This window comes from Convolutriloba macropyga, chromosome 9 (genome assembly GCF_964194025.1).
Source record: "Convolutriloba macropyga chromosome 9, txConMacr16.3, whole genome shotgun sequence".
NCBI classification, from domain to species: domain Eukaryota; kingdom Metazoa; phylum Xenacoelomorpha; order Acoela; family Convolutidae; genus Convolutriloba; species Convolutriloba macropyga.
This window is the reverse complement of record NC_134476.1, coordinates 37,610,301-37,618,271: the sequence shown is the minus strand read 5'-3', so window position 1 is coordinate 37,618,271 and position 7,971 is coordinate 37,610,301. Positions and strand designations below refer to the sequence as shown.

The window sequence follows — 7,971 nt, the reverse complement described above, 5'->3', positions numbered from 1 at the left end:
AAATAATTTGCTTATTTGTCATCCGAACAGATTGACTAAACTGGGTTTATGTATATATATTATATATATATATATATATATATATATATATATATACGTTTATATATATATATATATATATATATATATATATATATATATATATATATATATACGTTTATATGTATATATATATTTATATATATATATATATATATATATATATATATATATACGCCTAATTGTATATTAGCCTAATTGTTGTGATAAACTTATTAAATAGATTTTAATGGCATCCTTTACCCAAATGGTGGTAGCAATTACCGACCCAGCAACCAAAGAAGCAATGCAAAAGATGTACGAAGAGCTCAAAGAAGGTAACCAACAAACCGCGAAAAAGGTTAGAGATGTTTTTGATTTCTGCGACTACCTTGATGAACGACTCCGCAACCAGGAACGATACACTAGTAAAGATTGCGTTATTCTGCAAAACCCCCAATTTGACGCCCGAGACGAAGCAAAATTGTGCCAAAATATCTTGGATTTTTTCAAAGATCAACTTAAAGTTAAGGATATAGTTGATAAAAGTTTGAAAGCGTATCATATCTTGCCAAACCGGAGAGAAGTATCTGGAGGTTTAATGCCCACAGTTATTGTCAAGTTTGTATATTTCAAAGACAAGGACGAAGTATTCAAAAACCGACGAAAACTTCGCGACTTTGAAAATTCGATAAACTATAAAAACACTTACATCATGGAACGATTGCCTCCTGTTGAGCATGATATAAAGGCGGAAGCTGATAAGCGAAATTATGTGGTGTCTACCAGAAACTGCATGATATCTGTACTTTGTCTCATAAATGGCAAAGACGTATTTATTCCCGTAAGACCAAAACAATGTCTTGACAATCTGAGGAACCCAGTTGTGCGCAAGCAATTTGCTACCGGATCTTATGTGGGGCAAAAGAGAGATCGCGATAATGAGAAATCGGATCTAACGCCGGACCAGAAAAAGACAAAGTAAACGTCTATGGAAAGAAACTCAATCAAACGGACCAGATTGTTTGAATTTTGTTTTGTGTATTACGTGAAACTAAGAGCAAATTTGACATTGGTGTTTTTTTGAAAGTATTTTGTGTGGTGTAAAGCTCCAGGTATTCAAGGGGGCGGGAGGGTGTTCGTTTTGTTGGTCTTGTATTACTTTCTTTAAATTTTTTTTCTTTTGTGCCTTTTTTTAATAAATTCGGATATCGAAGAAATTTTTTATAATTAAAAAAGTCACTTGTTTTGTTGGCAGTCGGGTGTCTGTGATTTCCGCGGACACTCCTATAAGCTTTTTACATAAAAAAGATTAGTTGTGATATTCGCGACTACGAAATTATGTATGAAAACAACAAAGAATCTGTGATTTCCGCGGATTCTTAGTAGATTTTTATTTAAGTAGTTGTGATTTCCGCGACTGCTTAGTCAGAAGCTTCAGTAACCTAGTGTCTGTGATTTTCGCGGACTCTTACTAGGTTTAAAATTAAAAGTGGTTGTGATTCTTGCGACTGCTTATCCATAAGGGTAAGGAACTGAGTGTCTGTGATTTCCGCGGACATTTTTAGATTCTGTACATAATTATACCATTTATAATAACCTTCCAAATTAGCACATCGTGAAAACTGCCTAATAACTCCAAAAAAGCGGTGGAAAAACGTGGTGACAAAAATCCAAATTCAAAAATTCAAAAACTTGCAATTTTTTTTTAAATGTTTTTCTCATTGCGTGTGTTCTTAAGACCAGATGAATGAGGCTGCAACGCAATCAGTATACTAATGCGATTACTTCTGCAGAATATTCGATCAATTACTAAGAATTTTTCTGAACTTGAAGCTTTCCTAGCCGAGACATCTGAACCCGAAGTTATAGCACTTACTGAAACTTGGCTTTCAAAAAGCCCCACTCATAATTATTTTTCTTTAAAAAACTATCAAAATTTGGTAGTCGCTAACAGGGAGAAAAGAGGTGGGGGTGTTGCATTTTATGTTAGGAAAAATCTTGCCTATAAAATTGTTGCAAAGCTTGAGCTGAATGAATTGCAGATTCTTACAATTTTTTTGCATCCGTTCACATTTTTAAAAGTTGTGTGCAAACCGCCTTCTACAAAATGTGGTTTTATGTTAAACCAGCTGACAGAATACATACTCAACTTAAACATACCCTTGGGTCAGAAACACTTGGTTTGTGGGGACTTCAATATAGACTTGCTTCGTAGCAGTAGTTCATCCGAAGTGCTTAAAAGCACGTTAAGACTCTTTGAGTTAGAAAGTATGAACTCGGAATCAATAACCAGAACATGTAGAGGTGGAGGCACATCAATAGACCTTTGCTTTGCTAATCATGACGTAACAGTGTCCATTGTAGAAACGGCTATAACAGATCATTTCACTGTACTTTGTGATACACAGTTTGAGATGTGCAACATTGACCATAACGAAAAATGCAGCTATAGGTGTTGGAAAAAACTAAAAAATGAACAAACACTGTTAAATATGAATTTTGTTTTACAACATGAATTAGTAAAGAATGCTAAAACTTTTACGTATGGAATAAGTGAGGTAGCGATCACAAGGTTTTTTTGAGATTCTTGCTCAAGTTTTGAACAAATATGTTCCGAAAGAAACAAAAAAGTCTACTAAGAGACCGAAAAAATGTTGGGTGGATAATAAGATTAAAAAAAAAATGTCAGCGCAAGAAAAAGCTATATCAAGAATACATTCACTGTAAAACACAAGAAAATTGGTTAAAGTTCAAGCAGCAGCGAAACAAAGCCAAAGCAGTTATAAGACAGACTAAAAGGAAGTACTTTGATGTATATCTCTCCTGCAAGGAAGAACAAGGGAATAAAAACTTTTACAAAACAATGAAAAGTCTGAAACCCTCAACTGCAACTCTCAATGATAATGACCTTAGCCCAAATTGTGAAGTGTTCAATAATTTCTTCAGCACAATAGGATCTGATTTAAACAGTAGGTTTGACTCTAGTCCAAATTTCTCCCTTATTGACAAAGTACCAGCAACTATGTTACTTCTTGGCACTAATGAAAAGGAAATAGAGTGTATTATAAATAAATTATCAAACAAAATCTCTGAGGACCAGTATGGAATCAGCAACAAATTCCTTAAAGCAGTAAAATGCACCATAGCACCCCTTCTGACTGACTTAATAAACCGATCAATTGCAGACGGCATTTACCCAAACTGTTTGAAAACAGCCAAAGTTGTTCCTATACACAAGTCCGGAGACAAGAGCGTTTGTTCTAATTACAGACCTATTTCCTTTTTACCTACTGTAGGAAAAATTTTTGAAAAATTCTCAAGTCGAGAATAGTAGATTTTCTGGACCAAAACAGCGTCTTTACAGATCAACAGTTTGGCTTTCGTAATAAAAGAAGTACAGTGGACGCTATAGCAATTGTGATGATAGCTTAAGGTCAGACAAAATCACTAGTACAGAAAGCTGTTGCGCATTTTTGGATCTAAAAAAGCTTTTGATACCGTAGATCACAACCTGTTGTTAAAAAAGTGTGAACTTTATGGTCTTAGAGACCATGTTATGGAATTAATTACTTCCTACCTTACTGACCGAAAGCAGTTTGTGCTACACAACAGCCTAAAGTCTAGAGTTTTAGCAATAATCTGTGGGGTTCCACAAGGCTCAGTGTTAGGACCCATTTTGTTCCTTTTATATATAAATGACATGCCGAAAGTCTGCCATACTCTTAAGGTCACTCTTTTTGCTGATGACACCTGTTTGCATTGTAGTTACGATAACAAAAACATTGATTGCGTACAATAAGATCTAACCAAAATTGAGAAGTGGCTTGGTGAAAATAAACTAACGATAAATCGGCAAAAAACGTACTTGTTGACCCCAAGCTCTCCATTGCTAACTAATAGGGCCAACTTTTCTTTCAACGGTGTGACTATTGCCTATGCACAATGTGTCAAGTATTTGGGATTACATATTGATATGAACCTAACTTTTAAAGAACATGTTAAGTTCGTACAAAAAAAATTTTTTGCAACATTCAACCACTACGATTTTTCAGACAGTTCGTAAGTCAAAAACGAATGCTGCATTTATACAAGATCTACATACAACCTGTTTTCCAATATGGAGTTCTGATTTATGACTCTGCTAATAAAACAGATCTCTTGGCACTTGAAAAAATACAAATACTGGTGTGGAGAATACTCTTTGGTATTAAAAAGTTTAACTCAATTAACAACATAAGACAAAAACATTGTTTACTATCAATACGTGAACTGCATGTTTATGAACTGATGAAGTGTTTGAGTAAAATTATAAGAAATGAACAACATAACACAGAGTTAAATGATGTCATTTCCAAAGATGAAATAGAAGTTATTACTAATGATTCAAAAAGAATCAAAACAATTAAAAGTAGGTCAAAAGGCACTAAGCAAGAGAGCAAAATTCTTAAGTGGCGCTTACTCAAACTGTTTAATGTTTTAGTGAAATGGGATGTCAGCATTGTTTTAAAAATTGTTCAGTGTAAATCCAAACAACTGCCGCATCTACTTCATGATCTGAAAGATAATTATATTTGTGACAATGAGGAACTCATAAAGGCTTTTTGGTAAGACTTCGCTCTATTGGTGTTTTTTTTTGATTCTGTATTAAAATCAAAGATGAATTGTGTTTTTTCCAGTTCAGTTTTTAATTTTTGATTTAGTTCGGGGGATGGGTGTTGGAGGTAAAGAAAATCATACAACCCATGAAGAAATAATTTGCTCTTAGGCACCACTTGACAGGCTTAATGCCTTTTTGGCGTCCTTTCAGATACATTTAGATACAAAAATTGTATTTACAGTATCTGAGAACAATTTATTATATATATATATATATATATATATATATATATATATATATGTATATGTATATGTACATATATATATATATATATATATATATATATATATATAAACATATATATATATATATATATATATATATATATATATATATATATAATTATTGTTCTGACCCATGTTAGTGAGTGAGGAACTACATACTCAACCGGGTTTTTTTTGCTCAATCAATTTTGTTCGGTCGATATATCATCGTAGAGGATTCTGAGTGGTGTTATTATAAAGCCTGTCGAGAATAGAATAAAAAATTAAAACTTTTGAAATCTATTTCAGAAATAAATCTGATCAGTTTTTTCTAAAATCTGACAATTTTTTTAACCATAGTCTCGCTAGCTTTACCTTTAAAAAGAAAGAGAATTGATGAAATGTTTCAATCAACTGTTTGAGCTCAGAGAATCAGAAAAATGGCATCCAATATGCCTATTTGTTCCACTTCGTCCAGTTTGACCAGTGGTGCAGAGATAAAATCTGCTGACACAATTATATTTTATTCAGATTTGCGCAAATTTCAACTCGGATTCATAAAAGTCTTCTGGAAAAAAACATCTTTGCGGTCTTCCGCTAATTTAAACCAATTTGGTGATTTTTACAATGACAAGTGATTCAGATTGTAGTTTGGTTCAGACAATTTCGAAAAAGTTTGGCGTTTTTCATCCCAATTTATAAATATCTATTTTCATTTCAAATTTCTATTAATAAAAACTCTTTTTATATTCCAATAGTAGCCAATGAAACAATATTGTTTTTTAAGGAAAGCTCATGATGTTTATGACTATGACAAACGGCTTTATGAAGTTTTTACTCAATTCTTGAGTTTTGCCTGCATTTAAGGTTCTTTTTGTGGTCTTACGATTCACTCAAATTAATCAAATGTATCAGTTGGTTTTGGTTCAGCTATTAAAAATATTTTTAAAGCTTTCAGTTGAAACACAATGGTTTTTGTAATGTAACTCAAAAAACGTCCAGAACCTTTTTTTTTGATATATTGATATTTTGGTCATTCTAGCTATTTCTTTTCTATTGGGGCCACTTTCTATTATTGAGAAACAGTAAGGGCAGGACCACTCTTGATCTAATTGTGAATATTTATTTTTCAAAAATTAATCGAATTGCATTGTGGCCCTGTACCACTTTCTATGAAATACTTTTGACATTTTGTTTCGTTTAGTTAGGTACAGTTATATTTTGTTATATTAGCTACAGACAGGAATAATTACAAATCAAACCTCAATTATTGATAATAAAGATTGACGTGCAAGGCGACGCCAATGAACGGGCAAATTTTCAGCGCAAAACATATGCGTTTTTGACTTAAACTCCATTTGCGTATTACTGTTCTTTTTTACCAGTATTCAGTGATAATGTGTAGTCTTTTAACTGAGTATCACTAAATAGATTCAAAATTGGCGTCTTCAGCACTAAATTTTTAAGTAAAGATTCCCTTTTTATTTTGAACGCTTAAGATTGTTATGCTTTACGCTTTAAAAAATTTCAAAAACACAGTTATGGTAATTTAAAATTTGCCCATATCAATCATATGTCTGCGACATTTCAGTCCTATTCTTTTTCAATTGAAACAGACAATTGTTTTTTATCGTTGATACTAAGAGTTCTCATAGAGTTTTTGATCACATTAAAGTTTCCATATTTTTTTTAGTTTTTGCTGTCTTATCCAATCATAACCTCAAGGGAACACAAATGATGAGTTTCACATCATGCTAAAAGCGATAAAACAACGTGCTATTTCATATATTCAATTTTTCCAGTGAAAAGATTTTGATCTGATAGGTTTCGATACCGTTTCCTTGCATAATTGAAGTGATTTTTTCATTTTTGCCTGTTTTTGGTGTCTTTTAGTAGTAGTAGTGGTAGCACTGGTTTGATATTTTGTGTTATGAGAACTCTCAAAGTTATTCAATTGGGACATATAAACAAAGCCAGGGAGTGATTTCATAGCCAGTTCCTTCCTTGGCTTTTTGTTTTAATTGTTTTCAAAAGCTGTAAAATTATTTTCTATTTTCTCCCATCTTTTTTCCGTGTACTTGTTAAAATTGCTTAATAAAAACAAGTCTTGTATCTGTTTTCGTGAAATGCAAGTTTCTGCTGTAGAATAATTTTTATCTGATAATATTTTTATTTTTTATATAATTTTTTTACAGAAAATGTAAACAGACAATAAATTTTGGTAGTGCTTAACGCTAGTTTTTTTCGTAATTTTGATTTTGTTGTTTGTCTTGTCTGTTACTTTTTTCTAGTGAGTTAGTGTTTCGTATCTAAAGTGGTTACCACTTTTTTGTTAACCAATTTTAATAGATACGCCAATTATTTCACAACAATTTTACAGTTTTTGAAAGTTTTCAATCTGTTCCCCATTTGGTAGACAATTAGGTCAAATAAATGGATGAGTGTGGCTGGAACATAATTATATATATATATATATATATATATATATATATATATACATATATAAAATTTCGTTCATATGACAATTTCCATTTTTTTGCTTTTGCTGTCTTTTCCGAACATAACATTATTGGAATACAATTGATGAGTTTCACATCATACTAAAGGCGCAAAAACAACGTGCGATTTCATATATTCAAGTTTACTAGTGAAAATATTTTGATCTGATAGGTTTCGATACCTTTTCCTTGCATAATTGAAATGACTTATTCATTTTTGCCTGTTTTGGTGTTTTTTTAGTTGTGTTAGTAGCACCGGTTTGATATTCTGGGTAATGAAAAATCTTAAATTTTTTTCTATTGAGGTATATACAAAGCCAGGTTGTAATTTTATATCTAATTCTTACCTAGACTTTTTGTGTAATTGTTTTTAAAATTGGTAAACGTTTTTTCTATTTTCTCCCATTTTTTCTAAGTCTGTTAAAAATTCTCAATAAAACAATTCTAGCATCTGCTCTCGTGAAATGCAAGTTATTTGTCTTCGAATACTTTTTATCTGATGCTAATTTTATTTTTTCATATGAATCTTTTTACAGAAAAAGTAAACAGACAATAAATTGTGGTAATGCGTAATGCTTGTTTCTTCGCAATT

General features: G+C 31.8%; 1 protein-coding gene across 1 annotated transcript in view; it reads left to right on the top strand.

The window, feature by feature from the left end:
* Positions 1-233: 233 nt before the first annotated feature.
* LOC142345766 (thimet oligopeptidase-like) overlaps positions 234-7,971 on the top strand; it is a 112,677-nt gene continuing 104,939 nt past the window's right edge. Inside the window, exon 1 of the mRNA XM_075398083.1 lies at positions 234-263. The gene's annotated coding sequence lies outside the window, so the exon portion shown is untranslated. The remainder of the gene's footprint in view (positions 264-7,971) is intronic.